This window comes from Phyllopteryx taeniolatus, chromosome 2 (genome assembly GCF_024500385.1).
Source record: "Phyllopteryx taeniolatus isolate TA_2022b chromosome 2, UOR_Ptae_1.2, whole genome shotgun sequence".
NCBI lineage: Eukaryota > Metazoa > Chordata > Actinopteri > Syngnathiformes > Syngnathidae > Phyllopteryx > Phyllopteryx taeniolatus.
The window spans coordinates 24,347,648-24,373,361 of NC_084503.1; the positions used below are offsets into that span (position 1 = coordinate 24,347,648).

A 25,714-nucleotide genomic window follows, 5' to 3' on the forward strand; every position below is an offset into this window, starting at 1 on the left:
CAAACTGATAAACTTCATTTTTTTTTTTAGAAAATAATCATTAACTTAGAATTTTATGGCTGCAACATGTTCCAAAAAAGCTGGGACAGGGTCATGTTTACCACTGTGTTACATTACCTTTTCTTTTAACAACATTCAATAAACGTTTGGGAACTGAGGACACTAATTGTTGAATCTTTGTAGGTGTAATTCTTTCCCATTCTTGCTTGATGTACAGCTTCAGCTGTTCAACAGTCTGGGGTCTCCGTTTTACGCTTCATAATGCGCCACACATTTTCAATGGGAGACAGGTCTGGACTGCAGGCAGGCCAGTCTAGTACCCGCACTCTTTTACTACGAAGCCACGCTGTTGTAACACGTGCAGAATATAGTTTGGCATTGTCTTGCTGAAATAAGCAGGGGCGTCCATGCCATCCAAGATGTTGCTTGGATGGCAGCATATGTTTCTCCAAAATCTGTATGTACCTTTCAGCATTAATGGTGCCTTCACAGATGAGTAAATTACCCATGCCATTGGCACTAACACAGCCCCATACCATCACAGATGCTGGCTTTTGAACTTTGTGTCCATAACAGTCCAGATGGTTCTTTTCCTCTTTGGCCCGGAGGACACAACGGCCACAGTTTCCAAAAACAATTTGAAATGTGGACTCATCGGACCACAGAACACTTTTCCTCTTTGCATCAGTCCATCTTAGATCAGCTCGGGCCCAGAGAAGCCGCCGGCGTTTCTGGGTGTTGTTGATAAATGGCTTTTGCTTTGCATAGTAGAGTTTCAAGTTGCACTTACGGATGTAGCGCCGAACTGTATTTACTGACATTGGTTTTCTGAAGTGTTCCTGAGCCCATGTGGTGATATCCTTTAAACATTGATGTCGGTTTTTGATGCAATGCCGCCTGAGGGATCGAAGGTCACGGGCATTCAATGTTGGCTTTCGGCCTTGATGACCGTAGATGATGAAATCCCTAAATTACTTGCAATTGTACATTGAGGAACATGGTAAACTATTTTCTCACGTACTTTTTTACAAAGAGGTGAACCTTATCCCATCTTTGCTTGTGAATGACTGAGCAATTTAGGGGAGCTTTTTATACCCAATAATGGCACCCACCTGTTCCCAATTAGCCTGTTCACATGTGGGATGTTCCAAACAGGTGTTTGATGAGCATTCCTCAACTTTCTCAGTCTTTTTTGCCACCTGTCCCAACTTATTTGGAATGTGTTGCAGCCATACAATTCTAAGTTAATGATTATTTGCTAAAAAAAATAATGTTATAATAAATAATAAATAAATAAAATAATAAATAAATAAATAAATAATAATCTTCAATGAACATTAAACATCTTGTCTTTGTAGTGTATTCAATTAAATATAGGTTGAACATGATTTCCAAATCATTGTATTCTGTTTTTATTTGTTTAACACAATATCCCAACTTCATTGGAATTGGGGTTGTAATTGCACTTGTAACATTTGGCCTTTGAGCTTTGCTGAATTATTTTGGATGGATTGGTAAACTGACCAAATAATGTTTCCAATTGATATTTTGATTGAATGACGTCTTTTTATTTATCCATCCATCCATCCATTTTCTGACCCGCTTATCCTCACAAGGGTCGCGGGTGTCCTGGAGCCAATCCCACCTATCATCGGGCAGGAGGCGGGGTACACCCTGAACTGGTTGCCAGCCAATCAGAGGGCACATATAAACAAACAACCCTTCATACTCACATTCACACCTACAGACAATTTTGAGGCTTCAATCAACCTACAATGCATGTTTTTGGGATGTGGGAGGAAACCGGAGTGCCCGGAGAAAACCCACGCAGGCACGGGGAGAACATCCAAACGCCACACAGGCGGGGCCGGGGATTGAACCTGGTCCTCAGAACTGTGAGGCAGACGCTCTAACCAGTTGGTCACTGTGCCGCAGTCTTTTTGTTTATGTATGTATTTATTTATTTATTTATAATGAATACATGATAAGAAAATAAGAAAATAATATACATATATATATTGTTTGTAAAAGTAATTTATTAAAAATGATGAATATTATTAATTATAGCAAAATATAAAGACAATCATTTAAGTAAATGATTATGTAATCATTTACTAAAAAGCGGGAGGAAACCAGAGTGCCGGTGGCGACTGGTTAGTGCCTCAGCCTCACAGTTCTGAGGACCCAGGTTCAATCCCCGGCACCGCCTGTGTGGAGTTTGCATGTTCTCCCCGTGCCTGCGTGGGTTTTCTCCGGGCACTCCGGTTTCCTCCCACATCCCAAAAACATGCATTAATTGGAGACTCTAAATTACCCGTAGGTCTGAATGTGAGTGCGGATGGTTGTTTGTTTCTATGTGCCCTGCGATTGGCTGGCAACTAGTTCAGGGTGTACCCCGCCTCCTGCCCGATGACAGCTGGGATAGGCTCCAGCACACCCGCGACCCTAGTGAGGAGAAGCGGCTCAGAAAATGGATGGATGGATGGATTATGAATTTTTTTTTTTTTTAACCTGTCCTGTTCAGCTGCATGGCCATGGAGAATGGTGAATCTGTATGCCTTTTGTGCTGGAACAGTTTTGCTGTGCAACAGAGGAGTTTGAATTACTCCCTCTGCTTATTCTTTTATTTTTTAATTATTCTGATGATCATTGAAAATAGACTTTTAGGGGACAGACAGAGGGACAGAACGGACAAGGGGGTTAGGGGTGCGAACCCCAGCAGAACAATGTTTAGACAGTCTAGATATTTGAGCACAAGTAATGTTACAACAGTCAAATCGTGTCAGTGTATGGAGTTGCTGAGCCGGCACATTGAGGAAGGGTTTGCCCGGCCCCCTATACCCGCAAGGGGCCCCAGGAGTCAAGCCAAGAGAAACGTATGTGAATACCTACCACCCACCCTATTACTATGGGTACCAGGTTCCCGACTGGCAATCATTATCCTTCTACCGTGCTTGTGTGTGCTGGGGTGTCGTGCATTAAAATTGGGGAGATTGGTGAGGTGAGACAGTCACGGGGCAATGATGACTCGCAACCGTCACCCCCACCCAGACCAACCCGATCCCCAAAGGATGTGCGAATGTATTTGATGCATTAAAAATCTGCGGTGGAAAGGCATGGCGGGCCAGAGAGCAGGCCGGAGTGCCGGAACACCTGGCCGAGTGTCCTCCCCAGCCTGACATTGACATCCCCCCACTGACGGGTGTATGATGCATTAAAACTGGAGGACCGGCAGGGTAGAAAAGGGGGGCGACCAGACCAGAGACCAGAACAGATGTGCCAGTACCCGGTCCAGTGTCTGCCCCATCATGCCTCGTGCCAGCCCCCCAGGGGACCCTAAATGAGAGATGATTGTGCCCAATGTGCACAATATGTACAGTGTGAATAATAAAAATGTGCAGAGTGTGTAAAGTAAGAGGCTAAAATCCTCTGAGAATTCCACAGAGATAAGGGGGGTAGCCCCTCCACACCCCGTTTTGTGGGAGTAGTTCCACTATTGTCTGCACAAAAAAGGGTAGTTCTAGAGTAATCACGTGTGTTGAGAATCCTTTTAGGATTGTTATTCTTGCTTTACAGTATTGAAAGAAGTTACTACCTCTAATTTGAAATTATTGGAATAAGCTTTCACGTGATATGAATGCATTATTTTTTAATAAGTGGTGTAGGCGGTCAATTCCCCTTTGTTCCCATGTGCTACAGTAAAGGGGTATTTTGTCAATCTCAAAATCGGGATTGTGCCAGATTGGAGAGGAATGATATGGTGCTGCCTGAGATTGTGTGGTTTATAGACTTTTTCACCAAGATGATAAAGTGCCTGCAATAATTGGATTCTTAAAACAATTGTGGCATTTGAGACTTGTGCTGATAAATGGGAGGTCTGAAACATACATTCGACATTATTGCTGGAGCTGTGTCCTTTATTAAATCCTCTTTGGTCACAATGTATTATCGACGCGAGAATTATTTCTAGTCTGTTGGCTAAAGCCTTAGAAGTGATTTTGATGTCCGTATTAATTAGTGACAGCGGACGGTAATTAGCTGTATGAGTGGGGTCTTTCCCTGGTTTCAGCAGTAGTTTTATTGTGTTCATATGACTTCAAATTAGGCCTTTATCTTTTCTCTCTGTCACTGGTCTGAAAAATAGTGGTTATAGTATAGACCAGAAATGTTTATAAAACTCTGTGGAAAATCCATCATTGCCTGAAGCTCTACGTGTTGGCATATCGTTAAAGGCCTTCTGCAATTCTGCGAGGGTTAGTCGGCGTCTAAAAACTCTTTACTTTCTGAAGTTAAGGGTTAGGTTATTATGTAGGTTATTGACAAAAGCTTCAGTGTCATTTTTATTGGGCTTATTGTGGGATAAATATAAGCTACTGTAGTAGTTGTAGAATATATCGTTAATATCCTGTGGTGATTGAGTAAGTTTGCCATTTGAATCTTGGATGGTTGATGTTAGTGTTTTTTTCTTTGTTACGTTGAAGTTGATTTGCGAGAAATTTTCCTGATTTATTATTGTGCTCAAATTTAGTGTATATTAGCTGTTGTAATAGCAACTCAGTTCTTTTTGATAATATGCAATCAAGTTGTTGTCTAGCATTATAAACTTGGTTCCTAAGTAGGTCCGTTGGATTTATTGGATATTTTTCTGTAAGTTGTTTGATTTTCATCTCCAATTCACTTTCTAATTTTTGTTCTTGTTTTTTCTTGTAGGAAGAGTATGAAATTATTTTGCCTCTAATTAGAGCTTTCCCTGTTTCCCAAAGTAAGGATGGAGATATAGTTGTGGAATCATTCATATCTAGAAAATCTTTCCGTTCCTTCCTTACAAATATATCGAACTCTGGATCTATCAGTAACCATAAAATCTTGTATGATTTTTTTACTCTCCATTTGTCAGCACGTCCAAAATTGTGTACATATTCATCTGATAATCGGGAAGACTGTGATTGTTTGGTATTTTTTTAAATTTGAGATTAAGTACTATATTAAAATCGCCACCTATAATAATTGTTGACTTAACTGACAAATTGGTCAGATGTGAAAAAAGTGTGTGAATAAAAGCTGGATCATCAATATTAGGGCCGTATACATTAACTAACGTGTATGATTTGTTAAATATAGTTGACTGGACAATTATGTATCGGCCTTCAGGGTCAATTATTGTACTATTTAGTGTAAAAAGTAGTCGATTATAAATTAGTATTGAGACTCATTTTGTGCTGTTTTAGCAAGCTGAAAAAGTCTGACTGAAATAAAAATCGGAAAGGTAATTTTCTTCTGATTTGGACAAACAGGTTTTTCGATAAAAAAGAGATCCGTTTTTAATTGTGTGATATAATCCATAATCTTAATTCTTTTTGCCTGTGAATGAATACCATTTACATTCCATGAAACAAAAGTTATGCTTGACATATTAATGATAAGTCACTAATGGTGTAGTGATACACTCGCCAGACTTTGGTGGGGGCAGCGTGGGTTCAATTCCCACTCAGTGACGGTGTGAATGTGAGTGCGAATGTTTGTCCATGTCTCTATGTGCCCTGTGACTGACTGGCGACCAGTTCAGGGTGTAGTCCGCCTTTTGCCCGAAGTCAGCTGGGATAAGCTCCAGTGCCCTGCAACAATAACCAGGATAAGCGGTGTTGAGAATGGATGGATATTAATGATAAGTGTACAATTGTTATAAGTGAATGTGGGACAATCTGTGTGAGTGTATCTTCAATACGTGAGTGGGGAAGAATCTGACAATTATCTATCTAATTGGAGGGGTTTTATGAACTGTATAATGAAATTAATGGCTATCCCCCGCAGGTAGGACGTGAAAGAGAACTTCTGGAAGGTGCAAGACAAAGTCGTTCTGAGCATCCCACACACAGAGAGAGTCGTGATTGGTGCAGATTGTAATGGACATCTTGCTGAAGGAAACAGGGGTGATGAAGAAGTAATGGGTAGGTTTGGCATCCAGGAAAGGAATTTGGAGCGACAGATGGTGGTAGACTTGGAAATTGAAAAAGGATGGAAATGGCTGTAGTAAACACTTTCTTCCAGAAGAGGCAGGAACATAGGGTGACCAAATAGAGTGGAGGTAGAAGCATGCAGATAGATTGCAGACGATGTAATCTGAAGGAGGTTACTGATTGTAAGGTAGTGGTAGCAGAGAGTGTGGCTAGGATGGTGGTGTGTAAGATGACTCTGGTGGTGGGGAGGAAGATTAAGAAGACAAAGGTAGAGCAGAGAACCATGTAATGGAAGCTGAGAAAGGAAGAGTGTTGTGAGGCTTTCCGAGAAGAGGTGAGACAGGCACTCAGTGCACAGGAGGAGCTTCCAGAAGACTGGACCACTACAGCAAAGGTGATCAAAGAGACAGGCAGGAGTCTACCTGGTGTATTTTCTGGTAGGAAAGGGGAGAAGAAGACTTGGTGGTGGAACCTCAAAGTACAGGAAATCATACAAGGAACGAGGTTAGCTAAGAAGAAGTGGTACACTGAGAGGACTGAGAAATGAATACACAGAGATGCGACGTAGGGCGAATGTAGAGGTGGCAAAGGCCAAACAAGAGGCATATGATGACATGTATGCCAGGCTGGACACTAAAGAAGGAGAAAGGGATCTCTACAGGTTAGCCAGACAGAGGGAGAGAGATGGGAAGAATGTGCAGCAGGTTAGGGTGATCAAGGATAGAGATGGGAATGTGTTGACTGGCGCCAGTAGTATGCTGGATTGATGGAAATAATACTTTGAGGAGTTGATGAATGAGGAAAATCAGAGAGAAATAAGAGTACAAGAGGCAAGTGTGGTGGACCAGGAAGGAGCAATGATTAGTAAAGGGGAAGTTAGAAAGGCACTAAAGAGCATGAAAAATGAAAAAGGCAGTTAGTCCTGTTGACATATCTGTGGAGGTATGGAAGCATCTCTGACCAGTTTGTTCGACAGAATTGTAGCGGTTTAGAATATGCCTGAGGAATGGAGGAAAAGTGAGCTGGTGCCCATTTTTAAGAACAAGGGTGATGTGCAGAGCTGTGAGAACTATGGAGGAATAAAGTTGATGAGCCACACAATGAAGTTATCGGAAAGAATAGTGGAGGCTAGACTCAGGACAGAAATTAGTATTTGCGAGCAACAGTATGGTTTCATGCCGAGAAAGAGTACCACAGATGCATTATTTGCCTTGAGGGTGTTGATGGAGAAGTACAGATAAGGTCAGAAGGAGCTGCATTGTGTCTTTGTAAATCTAGCAAAAGCCCATGACAGAGTACTGTTCCGGGTCTAGGGGAAACCCAGAACATAATCTGATCTGATTCTTCCCGTCTTCCCGCTTCTAAGTAAGGCCAGGGCCACCAAGTCACACAATTTACATCCATCCATCCATCCATTTTCTGAGCCGCTTCTCCTCACTAGGGTCGCGGGCGTGCTGGAGCCTATCCCAGCTATCATCGGGAAGGAGGCGGGGAACACCCTCAACTGGTTGACACGGTTTACAATGTTTATTAAATCTTCAGAGGGAGAAATATGTCAACACAGCAAACAAAACAACCCTATCTGTCTGTTCTCAAAACAAAGATGAAAAATGAAAGACTCCCAAAAAAATAACAGTCATGAGCAATACAACACAAAACAACCAAACGTGGTCGTAACAGTACCATAAAGGAACTGTGGTACTGCATGTGGAAGTCTGTTGTGGCAGAAAACTATGTTAGAATAGTACAGGACATGTATGAGGGCAGCAGAAGAAGAAGAAGAATCACCTTTTATTGTCATGAACATGCATGCATGTACACGAAATTTGTTCTCTCCATTTAAGCCATCACAGTGAACACATACACGTTAGTGGAACACACTGGAGCAGGGGGCAGCTGAAGCGCCCGGGGAGCGAACAGCGGTGACGTGTGCTGTAGGTATGACAGAGGAGTTTAAAGTGGAGGTGGGACTGCATCAGGGATGAGCCCTGAGCCCTTCCTGTTTGCAGTGGTGATAGATAGGCTGACAGATGAGGTTAGACTGGAATCCCCGTGGACCATGATGTTCGCAGATGACATTGTGATCTGCACGGAAAGCAGTGAGCAGGTGGAGGAACAGTTAGAAAGGTGGAGGCATGCACTGGAAAGCAGAGGAATGAAGATTAGCCGAAGTAAAACAGAATATATGTGCATCAATGAGAGGGGTGGTGGGGGAAGAGTGAGGCTACAGGGAGAAGAGATAGCAAGGGTGGAGGACTTTAAATACTTGTGGTGAACCGTCCAGAGCAATGGTGAGTGTGGTCAGGAAGTGAAGAAACGAGTCCAAGCATGTTGGAACGGGTGAAGGAAGGTGTCAGGTGTGTTGTGTGACAGAAGAGTCTCTGCTAGAATGAAGGGCAAAGTTTATAAAACAGTGGTGAGGCCAGCGATGGTGTACGGATTAGAGACAGTGGCACTGAAGAGACAACAGGAAGCAGAGCTGGAGGTGGCGGAAATGAAGATGTTGAGGTTTTCTCTCGGAGGGAGTAGGTTGGATAGGATTAGAAATGAGCTCATCAGAGGGACGGCCAAGGTTAGATGTTTTGGAGACAAAGTTAAAGAGAGCAGACTTCGATGATTTGGACATGTCCAGAGGAGAGATAGGGAGTACATTGGTAGAAGGTGATGAGGATGGCGCTGCCACGCAAGAGAGCTCGAGGAAGACCAAAGAGAAGGTTGTAGTGAGCGAATACATGAGGGCAGTTGGTATGAGAGAGGAGGATGCAGGAGATAGGCTTATATGGAAAAGGACGACACGCTGTGGTGACCCCTAACGGGACAAGGCGACATGAAAAGAAGAAGTAGTAGAAGAAGAAGACTAAGATGTACAGTATCCATCCATCCATCCATTTTCTGAGCCGCTTCTCTTCACTAGGGTCGCGGGCGTGCTGGAGCCTATCCCAGCTATTATCGGACAGGAGGCGGGGTACACCCTGAACTGGTTGCCAGCCAATCGCAGGGCACATATAAACAAACAACCATTCACACTCACATTCACACCTACGGGCAATTTAGAGTCTTCAATTAACCTACCATGCATGTTTTTGGGATGTGGGCGGAAACCGGAGTGCCCGGAGAAAACCCACGCAGGCTCGGGGAGAACATGCAAACTCCACACAGGCGGGGCCGGGGATAGAACCCGGGTCCTCAGAACTGTGAGGCAGACGCTCTAACCAGTCGGTCACCGTGCCGGTATACAGTATATTCATGTATAATATTATACAGATATATATATATAGTTTTTTAAAATCTAATATAATAAAACATTGAATCAATTCATTATTAATATCCATCTGTTGATTTTCTATTATATATATCTTGATAGATATATATAGATATATATAATACAATAAATAATATTATACATATTCGTATATAATATTTAATATGGCGGCACGGTGGACGACTGGTTTGCACATCCGCCTCAGAATTCTGAGGATTCGAGTTCAAATCCAGCCTTGCCTGTGTGGAGTTTGCATATTCTCCCCGTGCCTGCGTGGGTTTTCTCTAGGTACTCCGGTTTCCTCCCACATCCCAAAAACATGCATGGTAGGTTAATTGAAGACTCTAAATTGCCCACAGGTATGAATGTCAGTGCGAATGGTTATTTGTTTATATGTGCCCGACCATTTCATGGTGTACCCTGCCTCATTCTCATTAGAGTCACAGGTGTGCTGGTGCCTATACCAGCTGACTTTCGGTGAGAAGTGGGGTATACCCTGGACTGGTCGCCAACCAATCACAGGGCACATAATATATAGGCAAACATAGACAACCAATCACATTTACACCTCAGGACAATTTTTGTCTTTAGTTTACTTAACAATCATCCATCCATCCATCCGTTGTCTGTACCGCTTTTATCCTCACAATGGTCGCGGGCGTGCTGGAGCCTAGCCCAGCTATCTCCGGGCAAGAGGGGGTTTACACGCCGAACTGGTCGCCAGCCAATCGCAGGGCACATAATATATCGACAAACATAGACAACCAATCACATTCACACCTAAGGACAATTTCTTTGTCTTTAGTTTACTTAATCATGTTTTTGGAATATAGGTGGAAACCAAAACCAACTGGCCAACCAGTCATCCACCGTACCTAACTATTAACAGCTATGATGGCTTGATTTCAATATTAATATTTGTATTTAAATTATTAACAAAAAGCAAGATACTTGTTTTTTTATTTTCAAATGTACTATTTTTTAAAAATATATAAACAATACAAAATAAAATGTTTTAACAATAAATTAGAAAAACTCACGTGAAAATGTATTAAAAATCACATTAGAGTTCTAAAAATAAATGCAATTATTATAAAAAGCCCAATATCATACAACCTTCCAAAGCTCATATTTCATGATAAACATTTATTCCAGTATGCATCCTGCCAATACATAATTGCTTGTCGTCATTTCCTCATGTTAAAATGGTGACAGTAATGAAGTGCTGCCAGCGTCAATTTCGAAGAGGAAGTCGAAGAAGACGAGGAAGAGGAGGACTGTCACTCCGAAAAAGATGGCGGAGGAGTGACAGCATCGTGTTGTCCTCGCTGAATAGCACCTTGGCTCCTTATTTGTTTCTGCTTCAATAACCAGACAATACACTAATCAGCTTAAAAGCAGCAGCGAATAGGGAAACTAGAACATTTGCTTTCAATAGATGTTGCTTTTTATTAGTTTTTTTAAACATTATGATTGAATTGAAGGATTTATGCTTAGCTTCTTTTCCCCTCCAAAAAGAAAATAAATTCTTGAAAAAAAAAAAAAAGCCACAAAGTGCATTTTGTCCTCATCCAATGAAAGTGTGTACATCCAAATGTGAGAAATGTTTTTTTTTTTTTTTTTAACACTGAATCACGAAAAACAATTTACAGTATTTTGGCTGTTTTACGGATTCAACACAAACTATGAAGGTATGAAGTTTTTATGAAGTGTTTTTCATGCTTTCTGTCATGAACGGAACAGTGGATAGGACCCAAAAATGCACGACTCCAAAACAAATGGACAGTTTCCAAAAAGAGAGGTTTAATAGACGGACATAGGTCGGTACACAGGCAGGCAATCCAAGAAAGGCAACAGTATCCAAAAACATGAGGCAAAGAGGCAAGGTCGATAATCGGAACAGGGTCAAGTCTTACTGTGAGTCTGTGACGTGGAAACAAGGAATGCTGGAACACGACAACAAGGTACAACGAACTGGCAACGAGAGGGAATGAGACACGAGGTTAAATACAAGGGGTAATTAGGGTGAACGAGGCACAGGTGGTGAAGATGCTCACAGGAGCAGGTGTGTGTGAAACAGGGGGGAAGACAAAACCCGGAACACACACACACATGACACTTTCATTAGACTTTCAAGGTAATTGCTTCATAGCTCCAGTATGTTGTCCTGTTTGTCTGCGTCTTGCACAAGTTGCAAATGGTTTCTTTTCTGTGCTTACTATCTCTTAGCAAAGCTTTTTTGTCTTTTTGTGGTTTGGGATGTGAGGAGGTCATGATGACGAAGAGGAAGAGGGGCTGGGGTTGCAGGTTTGTTAAACAGAGAGGTAGATAAGAGGTCTTATCTTCTCCATGCCAGACGCCGAGGCCCTATCCAATCCTGACCTGCTCGAAACAATTCATCGACTTTTACACGCAAAGCCCCCCAGAAGTAATTTAAGGTGGGGGAGAGAACACACTTTTATAAAAGATGGAAGAGAACATGTTGCTGTAAAAAAATTGGGATGATGCCGTCCCATTATATAAGGGATGTCTAAACTGCGACCCACTTTTAGCGGCCCGTGGCATGTACAAAAAATAACATTTGAAACGGCCCACAATGCCAAATGGTGTTCCAACCCTCCACTTTTTCAACACCCACATCCAACCGACAACTAAAATACCTGTGAATATTCTCATTCATCCAGGTCATTACATTCTCAGGGGATTGAATCAATAGCAACTGGACTATTCTCTTTGTCTTAGAAGACGTTTCACCTCTAATGTCGTAAGCACCCTCCTCTGTTAAGAGATGGTTTTTCCACCTTTGTGTATATGGTGCCTCTCACCCTTCTTTTAAATCTGTCTGAGGCGAAACGTCCAGTTGCAATCGATTCAACAACAACTATGATTACCACTAACAAAAACAATAAGGTTTTTTTCTATAGAGCTTTTCTAGATATGCAATGAAATTATTTAGCAAACTCTCTTTTTATAATGCCTCGTGAGTAAAGATAATTTAGTTTCATAAGAAAAAATATTTCCTCCACTTTCTGCTCTGTATCAATACCTCCCAAGATCAGTTTTTTTGTTGTTGTTGAAAAATTACCTTTCATTAGATTATACTTTGTTCTTGAAAAAAGAGAGAGTGAGAGAGAAGAGATTATGGCTTTTTAAAAATTAATAATTTCAGTTTTTTCCCTTTCAAAAAGTCTGCCTTTATTTCTTTTTTTCCTTGATTAAAAAAACCCTTTTTGACTTTCGTTTTTGGAAAAAATCAAACTTGAAGGATGTGACAGAAAAGGAGATCCAACTGGTCATCAGCCACCTTGAGCATGGAGCCAAAGACGCTCTTTCAGGATGATTGATGGGCTTTCGACGGCCACATCGGCGACATCTCGACGTCCTGATTGAATAAACATAACCCTTCATCGGTGACGGCCGTAAATTCAGCGCAATACCCACAATTCACAGCGCGGCAGAAAGTCACCCGTCGGTCAATAGGGAGTGTTTACGTAATGAAGCTATTGCTTCTTCAACAACGTGAAGTTTGAGTAAGCGAAACACAATAAACGTGCTTCAAGTCGGAGATAAAGGGACAACAGGAAGGATGTCAGGGAAGTCTACAGCCAATCCCCAGTTGCAGTTTTATGGAAGAAAAGTCAGAATCTTTGAAGAGTGAAGGTGTATTTTTAACAAATATTTCACAACATTACATAATTTGTATATGGAAAGTCTCTAGGAGTCACGATAATTTCTAGACCCAGAGTGTTGTGTTTAGGAACGTGTGTTTTGACATTTACTTTTTGAAATTTGAATGTTTTTCTCATTAGTCTTAGAGTTACCTTTTTTGTTCATAAGATTCTTTATGAACTTTTTTCTTAGCGAATATACTTTTTTCCTTGAAAAATCTTACTTTTCTCGTAAAATTACCATATTTTCATAGAAAAACAACAATTCTTGAAAAACCTCACTTTAAAAAAAATATTTTATTTTCGCATGACTTCTCTTTTGTTCTTTCTTCTGATCTTTTTCTCCTCCAAAATAATTATAGTCTTCATAATAATTTTAAACTTTCCCTACAATACTTTTTTCTTTAAAAAAAAAAATGTGTCTTGAAAAGCAAATCCCCTTCAAAAGGTTAAGGGTTTAGCCTTAGGGGTAAAATAAATCTTCCCCCAAAATAATGTTTTTTCTTGATTAAAAAATAATTACAGCTATTTTGTCTTTGGGGATTCAGGGACCAGCAAGGAGCAGAAGAAGAAGGGGTGCTAATAGGGGTCACCACTCTGCGTTAAGATTAGGAGGGATGTGGAGCAAAGCAACTGCTCTCTGCCAGCAGGTCAACACACGCACACACGCACACGCTTGTGCTGGACCACCGCAAGAGCGTCACAGGTCCCCTACTGGACCCTCTGCAGTTTGCCTACTGAGCAAACCGGTCTGTGGATGACGCAGTCAACATGAGATTGCACTTCATCCTCGAACACCTGAACGGCACGTGGACTTCAGCTCTGCGTTCAACACCATCGTTCCCGAACTTCTCTCCTCCATGCTTCTCCAGCTCAGCGTCTCACCTGCCATCTGCCAGTGGATTTACAGCTTCCTGATAGACAGGACACAGCACCACCTCATCCATACGCACCATCAGCACCGGGGCACCCCAAGGATCTGTCCGCTGCTCTTCTCTCTCTACACGAACGACTGCACTTCAATGCACCCAGCTATCAAAGTCCTGAAGTTTGCAGACAACACCACAATAATTGGCCTCATCAAAGACAGTGATGAGTCTGCGTATCGACAGGAAGTGGAGCGGCTGGAGCTTTGGTGCGGCCGACACAACCTGGAGCCGAACACGGTCAAGACTGTAGAGATGATCGTGGACTTCAGGAAGCATCCTTCGCTACAGCTGCCACTCACCCTGTCCAACTGCCCTGTGTCAACTGTCAATACTTTCAAGTTCCTGGGAATTACAATCTCTCAGGACCTGAAGTGCGAGACCAACATCAACTCCCTCCTCAAAAGGCCCAGTAGAGGATGTACTTCCTGCGGCTTCTGAGGAAGCACAGGCTGCCACAGGAGCAATTGAGGCAGTTTTACACAGCAATCATCGAATCGGTCCAGTGTTCATCCATCACAAAAAAGGACAAACTCCGACTGCAACGGACAGTCAGGACTACTGAAAAAAGAATCTGTACCTCCATACCCACCTGTGAGGACTTGCACCCTGCTAGAACTAAAACAAGAACATGCAAAACCCTCTTGGACCGTCCACATCCTGGTCATCACCTGTTCCAGCTCTTTCCATCAGGTAGGTGCTATCGATCAATGCAAACTAAAACCAGCAGACATTCCAACAGCTTCTTAAACATTTGACTTACAATCCTATTGTAACATGCTGTCAATTTTGCACATCTCTGCTGAGACAACTACTACATTATTCATGCACTCACTGTAGTAGTATCGTCACTCTGCACTATTTGTATATCTGTTATTGCCCAACCACTCATGTGCTTGAGACCTATCTGCATCATTTGCACAATTGTCACTGCTCCAGATTGCCACATTACTCGTCACTTTAAACTACTTGCACCATTTGTGCAATTGTCACTGTACCAGATTATTGCTCTATTACTTATTCATAGTACTACGTGTTAATCATGGACATTCCAGGATGAGCACAGAAGTCCATAACAGGACACTGCTTAAATTGAGGTTAGGGAGGCCGTTCCTCTTAATCACGCCCTTCCAGGTCTCACTGTCATTGCCCACGTGACCATTTAGGTTCCCAAGCAGAAGTACAAACAACAGTCATGACCAGTCCCCCAGACCAAAGGCAGTCTTCTGCCAGTGTTAACCCCAATGTAGAGGCACTAATCCAGGGGGCAATCAGTATACCCACACCTGCTTTGCACCTCTCACTGGGGGAAATTCCTGAGTGGAAGAGAGTCCAATCCCTCTCAAGAGAACTGGTACCAGAGCCGAAGCTATGTGTTGAGGTGAGCCTGACTTTAATTAGCTGGAACTTTTCAACCTCACACACCAGCTCGGGCTCCTTCCCTGCCATAGAGGTAACATTCCACGTCCCTTGAGGCAGCTTCTGTAGCCAGGGATCACCTGAGGCCGCCACCCAGTACTCTATGCACCTGACCCCCTTGTCCCATCCGAACATTTGGTGAGCCCATGAGAAGCGGGACCCACATTACCTCTTCAGGCTGTGCCTGGTCAGGACCCATGGGTGCAGGTAGGACCACCAGGCCCTCCCTCTAGCCAGGCTCCAGAGGGGTGCCCTGGTGATCTGCATCCAGATGAGGGAAAACAATGTCTAAATATGTTACACTTCATGCTTCATGTGCTTTGTTCGGTCCCTCACCTCAGACCAGTTTGCCCTGGATAACCTGCCAAGAGCATAAAACACCAGACAATTTAGGTCCTAGGATCATTGGGACACAAACCCCTCCATCACAGTGAAGTGATGACTTTGGGAGGAGTTGAAAAAAAGACTTTTGGACTGAAAAATGAAACCTTACTGAAAACTTATAATTTCTTGTAAGAATTTTTTTTTTGTCTAAAATGTACACATTTTGTCATTATTAGAATGACTTTTCTCAGGTTAAAATATGACTGTGAAAAAAATCAAACCTTTTTTTCTTTAAAGAATATGACTTTTTTTCTTGTAAGATCACAAATTTTTATTATAAAGAGAATAAAGATTATATTCAGTAACTACGTAGACAAGAGGGTGTGCTGAGTGTAGCATCAAACTGTGCACCATTGACAAGTGGCCTGAGTTTGAAGAAACTTGTGCATAGACAGGGCAGTGAGCTGATGCAGGACCAGTTGATGAGTCTGTTCTTTGTCACCGTGTTGAGTATTTTGGACAACCTGACGGAGTGTTGTCGGCTTGGTGGGCTCACAAAGTATGACGTCAATGCTAAAAATCAGCCTTGCAGATCCTTAGTGTCTTCTCAATACATGGAAGCTGAGGGTCCTTCTCCACCAATCAAGCATCTAATGAAATGGGACTGTCAGTATAATGAGCTCACGGCCATAAAACCTTCTAAAGCTATTACACTAATCGAGGCCTGGTCTAATGGACGTAGTCAGAGGCCACAGACGCCAACAAAGCAGGACTCTTGCGCTTCTAAGCTCTCTCCCCCCCCCCCCCCCCCCCCCCCTTTTTTTTGGGCTTTCCTACACACCGGGGGCTCCTCAAAGACAGTGAAGATGTTTATCCACCTCCAGTATTTAAAATTTCCATAGAAGATTATGCAAGTACAAATCAGCGTTACAAGGGTCAACTGTGGCCCCGTACGACCTGTACAGGCAATGTTTTGAGTCACATTTTAGCATTCTCGACTGTCATAAAAGTGGAAACAAGAAGTTAACCGTTGTACAATAAAACAAAAATTAAGTAAAACTACTGACAAATTTGATGTGTGACAGAGGGGCAATTTAAGGGAGTGGAGAGAGAAGGCGATAATGTTAAATGTGAGTTAGCAGTTATTTCTTAAAGAACCCACCGCACCCAAGTCAGAGATTAGTGAAGTCACACTAAAAACTGCAAACTATCCCTTTAACATTTTTAATTGCATACTGTGTAAAAAATTAACCACTATAAAATTATAAAACAATGTAACACTACTCAAAAGTTGTTGATGCTTGATGAAGGCAAACACTTACTCACACACAAGTGCTATGTTAGATATTATACTGTATTTTTCACTACTATTTGAAGATCACAGGAGACCATTTCATTATTCATGAGCTACTTTAATTAATAATAATTACTCAATAATATTTATTCTACATTACACATGATGAACTTCATATCGGGAAAGGTTCGTATTCTTTGATTCAGCAGACACACAGTCAAAAACAAGTTTTGTTGACGTTTTGTGTCCTTGATGCGTAAGCAGTTAGAACTTCACGTCTAGTGCCAGAGTGATGAGAACGAGTCTGTGCTAGCCAAAGCTGTCGTTAGCTCTCACAGACAAGCTTCATCATCCCTCATGTAACTCCTATAAAGATCGTACTCTGTGAATTTGGGGATTTTGTTCCATCGAACCTGCGTCGATAGGAAAGACCAGCGGTGAAAATATCGTGATATAATGTGATTCTATCAATATACAGTACTTTGTAAGCTTCAAATTGGCCTGTTCATTGAGTCTCTTTCCAAATGCTTTTCAATGAAAGAATTGGGGCGAACAGCACACGCACGCATACACATACACATGCATGCAGGCACACACGGACACAAATATTGTACATACACACTCTTGCACACGTGTACACGTACATACATACAAGCAAACACACCTGCACACAAGACACACGCACACACACAAACACACGCATGCACGAGCGCGCACACACACGCACACACACACACGCACACACTGGATTTGCTGATAAGTGGTCCGGAACAATTACTGCTATCGTGTCATCTTAACTAGAGCCAGATAAGAAGGCAGACCTCAGACCATCCCTTCCTATCCTAATTTATCCGCCCCAACCACATACGCACGCACACACACACACACACACACATCCTGTTCACGGACATGTCAATAAAATGGTCAGTTATTAAATAAGTAAATAAGTAAAAGTAAACAAGTCAAATGGGCGGCACGGTGGACGACTGGTTAGCACATCTGTCTCACAGTTCTGAGCACCGGGGTTCAAATCCCGGCTTCACCTGTGTGGAGTTTGCATGTTCTCTCCGTGCCTGCGGTTTCCTCCCACCTCCCAAAAACATGCATGGTAGGTTGATTGAAGACTCTAAATTGCCCGTAGGTGTGAATGTGAGTATGAATGCTTGTTTGCTTATGTGTGTTCTGCGATTGGCTGGCGACCAGTTCAGGGTGTACCGCGCTTCTCGCCTGAAGATAGCTGGGATAGGTTCCAGCAACCCGCGAGCCTAGTGAGGATAAGCGGTACAGAAAATGGGTGGATGGATGAAACAGGTCAAATGAATAAAAATTGGAAAAAAACAGATTTCTATATTCAGATTTTTCTCTCTCTTTAAGATCCCAGAAAAATCATTTTGTACTTAATTTAATACAGCACAAGGTATTATACATATTTCATATTACTACGTATTATTACGTATTATACTGTTTGTATAATACCTACCCCTGAATTGCTGATATCTATGCTAAAAAATGAAGTATTATCCGCACAGTAATTTGTATTTTGTTGGGTTTTTCAAAGAAATTGGTAGTGAGAAAAGCACAGGCAATGCAAAGAGGTGAGTGTGACTATTGTTTTCCCCTTTGGAACCCACGGCGCTGAGGGAACCAAGTGCGAGTTGTGGTACCGGCGGCAGTAGAAGTCCAATAGGGTAAATATATGTAAGGGCTCCCCTCGAAGCCCACAGCGTTGGATGAGTCGAGTCGTTGGTGTATAGTATAGTGGGCGTTGTTATTTCGCCGGCCGGTGTTGTGCTGCGTGTCTGCAGAAACTGGCAGCAGGCAGAGCTAGCGGCAGGAACTCGCATACATAGCGATGCGAAATAGTTATCCTATAAGGGATACGTTTCCTGAGCGAAACGTTGAAAGGTAGTCAACTGGAGACCGTACTGCAATGAAAGTAGGCAGAATAAAGTCGATAAAATAAATACAAATATAAATAATAAATAATACAATAAAATATATATCCGATATGACATGATATCAATGCAGCCCTATGGGGGGCACAAGCCAGTGCAAACTGTGGGCCAGTCCCAAGCCCAGATAAATGCAGAGGGTTGCATCAGGAAGGGCATCCGGCTTAAAACTTTGCCAAACAAATATGAGCGTTCATCTAAAGAATTCCATATCGGATCGGTTGTGGCCCGGGTTAACAACGTCCACCACCGGTGCCGTCAAACTGCAGGGCGCCGGTGGAAATTCAACTACTGTGGGTCGAAGAAGAAGAAGAGGAAATCGGGTTTTTCGGCAGAAAGAGAAGAAGAAAGCGCAGAGCCTAGAACTGAATGTGGGGACTTTGAATGTTGGGACTATGACAGGAAAATCTCTGGAGTTGGTTGACATGATGATTAGGAGAAAGGTTGATATATTGTGTGTCCAGGAGAGCAGGTGGAAAGGCAGTAAGGCTAGAAGTTTAGGGGCAGGGTTTAAATTATTTTACCATGGTGTAGATGGGAAGAGAAATGGAGTCTGGGTTATTTTAAAAGAAGAGTTGGCTAAGAATGTCTTGGAGGTAAAAAGAGTATCAGATCGAGTGATGAGGCTGAAACTTGAAATTGAGGGTGTTATGTATAATGTGATTAGTGGCTATGCCCCACAGGTAGGATGTGACCTAGAGGTGAAAGAGAAATTCTGAAATCCCAGACAGAGAGAGAGTCGTGATTGGTGCAGATTGTAATGGACATGTTGGTGAAGGAAATAGGGGTGATTAAGAAGTGATGGGTAAGTACGGCATCCAGGAAAGGAACTTGGAGTGACAGATGGTGGTAGACTTTGCAAAAAGGATGCAAATGGCTGTAGTGAACACTTTTTTTCCAGAAGAGGCAGAAACATAGGGTGACCTACAAGAGCGGAGGTAGAAGCAGGCAGGTGGATTACATCTTGTGCAGACGATGTAATCTGAAGGAGGTTACCGACTGTAAGGTAGTGGTAGGGGAGAGTGTGGCTAGACAGCATAGGATGGTGGTGTGTAAGATGACTCTGGTGGTGGGGAAGAAGATTAGGAAGACAAAGCAGGACAGAGCAGAGAACCATGTGGTGGACGTTGAGACAGGACGAGTGTTGTGCAGCTCTTCGGTGAGACAGGCTCTCGGTGGACAGGAGGAGCTTCCAGAAGACTGGACCACTGCAGCCAAGGTGATCAGAGAGGCAGGCAGGAGAGTACTTGGTGTATCGTTTGGCAGGAAAGGAGAGAAGGAGACTTGGTGGTGGAACCTCACAGTACAGGAAATCATACAAGGAAAAAGGTTAGCTAAGAAGAAGTGGGACACTAAGAGGATCGAGGAGAGGCGGAAGGAATACATTGAGATGCGACATTGGGCAAAGGTAGAGGTGGCAAAGGCCAAACAAGAGGCATATGATGACATGTATGCCAGGTTGGACACTAAAGAAGGAGAACAGGATCTATACAGGCTGGCCAGACAGAGGGATAGAGATGGGAAGGATGTGCAGCAGGTTAGGGCGATTAAGGATAGAGATGGAAATATGTTGACTGGTGCCAGTAGTGTGCTAGATAGATGGAAAGAATACTTTGAGGAGTGGATGAATGAGGAAAATGAGAGAAAAGGGAGAGTAGAAGAGGCAAGTGTGGTGGACCAGGAAGTGGCAATGATTAGTAAGGGGGAAGTTAGAAAGGCATTAAAGAGGATGAAAAATGGAAAGGCAGTTGGTCCTGATGATATTCCTGTGGAGGTATGGAAGCATCTAGGAGAGGTGGCTGTGGAGTTTTTGACCAGCTTGTTCAATAGAATTCTAGCGCGTGAGAAGATGCCTGAGGAATGGAGGAAAAGTATGCTGGTGCCCATTTTTAAGAACAAGGGTGATGTGCAGAGCTGTGGGAACTGTAGAGGAATAAAGTTGATGAGCCACACAATGAAGTTATGGGAAAGGGTAGTGGAGGCTAGACTCAGGACAGAAGTGAGTATTTGCGAGCAACAGTATGGTTTCATGCCAAAAAAGAGTACCTCAGATGCATTATTTGCCTTGAGAATGTTGATGGAAATGTACAGAGAAGGTCAGAAAGAGCTACATTGTGTCTTTGTAGATCTAGAGAAAGCCTATGACAGAGTACCCAGAGAGGAACTGTGGTACTGCATGCGGAAGTCTGGAGTGGCAGAGAAGTATGTTAGAATAATACAGGACATGTACGAGGGCAGCAGAACAGTGGTGAGGTGTGCTGTAGGTGTGACAGACGAATTTAAGGTGGAGGTGGGACTGCATCAGGGATCAGCCCTGAGCCCCTTCCTGTTTGCAGTGGTGATGGATAGGCTGACAGATGAGGTTACACTGGAATCCCCGTGGCCCATGATGTTTGCAGATGACATTGTGATCTGTAGTGAAAGCAGTGAGCAGGTGGAGGAACCGTTAGAAAGATGGAGGTATGCACTGGAAAGCAGAGGAATGAAGATTAGAATATATGTGCAGGGGTGGTGGGGGAAGAGTGAGGCTACAGGGAGAAGAGATAGCAAGGGTGGAGGACTTTAAATACTTGGGGTCAACCGTCCAGAGCAATGGTGAGTGTGGTCAGGAAGTGAAGAAACGAGTCCAAGCATGTTGGAACGGGTGAAGGAAGGTGTCAGGTGTGTTGTGTGACAGAAGAGTCTCTGCTAGAATGAAGGGCAAAGTTTATAAAACAGTGGTGAGGCCAGCCATGATGTACGGATTCGAGACAGTGGCACTGAAGTGACAACAGGAAGGAGGTAGCGGAAATGAAGACGTTGAGGTTCTCTCTCGGAGTGACCAGATTGGATAAAATTAGAAATGAGCTCATCAGAGGGACAGCCAAGGTTCGATGTTTTGGAGACAAAGTTAGAGAGAGCAGACTTCGATGGTTTGGACATGTCCAGAGGAGAAATAGTGAGTATATTGGTAGAAGGATGATGAGGATGGAGCTGCCAGGCAAGAGAGCGAGAGGAAGACCAAAGAGAAGGTTGATGGATGTCGTGAGGGAAGACATGATGGCAGTTGGTGTTCGAGAGGAGGATGCAGGAGATAGGCTTACATGGAAAAGGATGACGCGCTGTGGTAACCCCTAAAGGGACATGACATGACATGATATCGATATGGCGGCGTCTGCTAGACCTATTTGATTCTCAGTGAGCAGTGCAAATGTAGTTATTATTAGACTTTACGCCGATTTGATCGGTGTGATCGGTATCGGCTGATAATTTGCATTTTAGGCTGATCGGCTTTCAAGTCATAATTCGCCGATCCGATCAATGACGTCATCGATCGGCTCCGCACAAGACATTTAACTCCGCGTCGCCGTTGCGTATGACTCCAACAACTAGTTTATTTTTAGCCTTGTCACATGTCTTGTGGTACTGTAACTTTCGGACGGCAAATAAAGTTTTTTTCAATCATCCATCCATCCATTTTCTGAGCCGCTTCTCCTCACTAGGGTCACGGGCGTGCTGGAGCCTATCCCAGCTATCATCGGGCAGGAGGCGGGGTACACCCTGAACTGGTTGCCAGCCAATCGCAGGGCACATACAAACAAACAACCATTCGTACTCCCATTCACACCTACGGGCAATTTAGAGTCTCCAATTCATGCATGTTTTTGGGATGTGGGAGGAAACCGGAGTGCCCGGAGAAAACCCACACAGGCACGGGGAGAACATGCAAACTCCACACAGGCGGTGTTGGGGATTGAACCTGGGTTCTCAGAACTGTGAGGCTGACACTCTAACCAGTCGTCCACCATGCCGCTTTTTTTCAATTATGTCGGTTAAAAAAAATACGTCATCGGTGTGGGACTGTTTTGCGGTGTCTCAGACAAACAACACGTTATTTGCAGTCTGTGCACAATTTAAGTACATTGTGGGGAACGTCATCTAAGTGCTTCAATACAAATTTGATCGGGCACCTGAAGAATGTACACGAGGAGACGCATGCCACGTTCAAGCAACGCAGCGTGGAAATAAATAAATATTTGTAAAAAAATAAGGAAAAGCCAAAAGGACGCAAACTCTGGACAACACCTGTCCATATAGCTAGGACAGTGACAAAGTTAGAGTAAGCATGTCGTTAACAGTATTTAATTGCAATAAAGTAATTTAATTACAGTAAGTAATTTAATTACAGTAAGTTAGAACCCATTGTTTCTGTCATGATTTGACCTAAACCTATGTCAGAAGCCAATTCTTGAATGCTCCCTAGAGGTCATTGATGTTTTTCAACTTTTGTCTAAAATGCTAGAGAATAATTTTGAGCTGGGATGGGCTCCAGCACACCCGCGACCCTATGAGGATAAGCGGTACAGAAAATGGATGGATGGATGGATACAGTACTCAGTATACAGTACACAAGTATATACAATAAATGAACAAGTCATGTAAATGGACACATTGCTCCATCTTGTGATCGGATCGGTGATCGGTTATCTTTTTTTTTTTAAACTTGCTGATCGGTGATCGGGCCCAAAAATCCTGATCGTGTAAAGCCTACTTATTATGTATACATTTGTCACATTAGACATCGCATAATCATATTGGAATTAAAGTACACTTTTTTTCTGCCTGTGGCCTGAGTACCCCAAAAGAAGTAGTGACACACTGAATTGAGAATTGTGATGTTGGTGACCTGTGTAGTGGTGTGTTTAATTCTATTTTTTCCCCCTCCCCTGTCGCTACAGGACTCATCACTTGGTGGTTGTCCATGGGTGTGAAGGAACTCTGGCTACAACGTGATGTGGCTGGAGTGTGTGAGATTTTTAACATTTTAACTGCCTTCAACTAAGTTCCAACCCTTTGCCTCGCTTTAAAAGACTTTGAATACTGCCTTTTTTTTTTTTTTTTAATTATTTTTTTTTTTTTACCTTAGGGGTCTTAGCTCTGTTTTAGCCATTTAAGTACTTTTTAGACTTTTTGTCCAGGCACCTTTTCTTATTGTGGACTGAGCTACACAAATTTGTATAGTCTGTTGTGCTCAAATAGTGTTCACTGTTTTCAAGCCTCCTGTACCTCCTTGGTTACCCAGTGTTGCTCTCAGTCTAAAAAGCAGAACTTACACTTTACAATTACAATTCATTACAGTTACATTTATCATTTTAGAATTTTCATCCCCTCCCCATGTGACAAGATTTAAAAAACAAAACAAAAGTTATGCATGAGAAATTACAGTATGCCCTAGTAGGCATTGTTAAGGTAAATTAAACGCCTGCCTTAGGGTTAGAAGAGTTGTAGGTAGTGAGTTTGGGCATTTTTCTGTGTGCACCAGTGTCCTTCCACTTGTTTGTGCATTTCTGGATTCTCGAAACGCCAGCTGAAACAACTGGGCCTTTTATCCTATGGTACATTATGTGCCAACGGTATGAAAACCCGTGCAAGTGGAGAAGGAATTCTTGCACATTGTCAATTGTTAGGCCAAATTTGAAAGCACTCGGCACACTTGACATTGCCATCACATGTGTGTACATTACATTACTTTAATGACTATGACCTGTTTTTTGTTGACTTGGTTTTGGATTCCTTTTTTTTTTAAGTTTGGCTAGTTTTACTGTGTCACATGTTTGTCTCCACCTGTTCTTGTCAGCGCTCTGCCTTGTGTCAGCCAAGTAGCTCCCACGCCACTTGTCTAGGTGTGTCGCTGTGTCTCATCAATTTGTATTTAGTTCCCTGGGTTTGCTCAGTCTGTGTCAGATCATTGTCGCTGTAAATCATGTTTCCCTTATGTTTTTGGTTGTGGTGAGTTTTTTTCTAGTGTTTCCAAATAATTCCACAGGCCTTTTTTCCTTGTGCATCCATCCATTTTCTGAAACGCTTGTCCTCACTAGGGTTGCGGGTGTGCTGGAACCTTCCATTTTCTGAGCCGCTTATCCTCACAAGGGTCGCCGGAGTGCTGGAGCCCATCCCAGCTATCATCGGGCAGGAGGCGGGGTACACCCTGAACTGGTTGCCAGCCAATCGCAGGGCACATGTAAACAAACAACCATTTGCACTCACATTCACACCTATGGGAAATTCATAATTTTAGTCTTCAATTAACCTACTCTGCATGCTTTTGGATTGTGGGAGGAAACAGGAGAAAACCCATACAGGCAAGGGGAGAACATGCAAACTCCACACAGGTGAGGCTGCATTTGAACCTGGGTCCTCAGAAGGATGTGGGGCACAGTAATTCATTTGGGTGGGCTGAATGCACCCTCCCCATGATTCCAAAACTGCTACTGACATTGCTTGTATGGTGGTACACAAACTCATCTGTAAAATAAGGGTGTACTTAAATCACATGTAGCTCAAGATTAAAGTTTGCATATTTCTATGCTATACAAACCTTTTTGATATTTAGTAATTTAATCCCAAGGGGTTGTCTTTTGCATTCACAGAGTGGGAGTAAGTAACCACCAAAAGTTGCTTGCGTTGAGAAGGAAAACATGAGAAAAATTAATAAAATACAAACAAAAATTGGTTTAAAAAAGCATGTATTTGCACCATCTATAGTCATTTTTCCATCTGTAGAATCTCCCAGTGTGTCCTCCAGAGGGCGGGGTTGTACCACAGATGTACTATTACTGACCATTGCCTTAAAATGAAGCCACCAACCCTAAATGAATGTTTTTTTCTTTTTCTTTTTAAAGGTGAACATCATGTAGAAGTCGCATTAGTTTGCTATTTATTCTCTGTATTTTCTTTTCTTTACTGATGGATCTCATTCAAGTAATCACATGGCAATTTTAAAACCTTTTTTGGTTTACAGATGAGTGCGTGTGTGTGTGTATGTAAATTCCACTACATACTTAAGGATCGTTAGTGCTGGTGCATGTCCAGGTGGGTATTGGGAGTCACCAGTTTGGTGACAATTAAACAAAAAAAAGCCAATCGCATCAC

General features: G+C 42.7%; 1 long non-coding RNA gene across 1 annotated transcript; it reads right to left on the reverse strand.

Annotated features, from left to right (window-relative positions):
• Positions 1-10,345: 10,345 nt before the first annotated feature.
• On the reverse strand, positions 10,346-15,099 carry LOC133466083 (uncharacterized). Its single transcript, XR_009784838.1, has 2 exons — positions 11,136-15,099; positions 10,346-10,580 (listed from the first exon to the last, which is right to left on the reverse strand). It is a non-coding gene; the product is annotated as an uncharacterized LOC133466083 (long non-coding RNA).
• Between the last annotated feature and the right edge of the window lie 10,615 nt (positions 15,100-25,714).